This window comes from Eimeria mitis, genomic scaffold (assembly GCF_000499745.2).
Source record: "Eimeria mitis Houghton genomic scaffold, Emh_scaff3239, whole genome shotgun sequence".
NCBI classification, from domain to species: Eukaryota; Apicomplexa; class Conoidasida; order Eucoccidiorida; family Eimeriidae; genus Eimeria; species Eimeria mitis.
In genome coordinates, this window is record NW_013571577.1 from 1 (window position 1) to 748 (window position 748).

Here is a 748-nt window from a genome sequence, read left to right on the forward strand (position 1 = left end):
TGAGCAGTTGCACCTTCTGCGGTAAGTGCAACAGAAATGGTGCAGAGTTTTGTTTGATTAGAACAGCAGCAGATGGCTGCTTCTTAGCAACATGGATACACCTTTTTTTTGTTGTCTTTGGTGGTGCTGCTGCACTTATTGCTGCAGCAGCACCCCTTGACGGGTTCAGTTGTTCGCTGCTGTTGCTGCTGCTTCTGCTGCTGACCTTAGCCCCGTTGGTGCTTTCAACATTGCTGCTGTAGTGAGTGCTGCTGCCACTCCTCGTGTTGCTACAGTTACAAACATCTTGGCTTCTACTGGTTGTTGTAATTTTGCCACTTTTGGGCTTAGGGTTTAGGGTTTATAGTCGGATGACCCGGGGATCGTCATCATTGAGGTGTCTTTACACCGACACTTCATGCTGAGGTACTTGGACCTACTTTCTTTTGTATGTTTCGTCTTCCTCGCTTTCTTCATTTCTCTGTCGTATTGTTTGCTCGTCTATCGTCGAACTATAACAGGGAGGCCAGGAGGGGAGGAGGAATGCAACAAAGTGAAAGCCTACTTAGATGGAGAAGCAAACTCGCATGCAACTAGAGACAAACCCAAGGGAAAACCGAACGAAAACCAGCAGCAACGCAGACGAACACAAACAACAGCCTCACAGAAGAGGGTGGTTGTACACGCGATGACGAACAGAATTGGTTGTATTATGCAGTTTCCATTGGATGTTTGAAACTCAAATAGATATATGCAGCAATGGTATTAC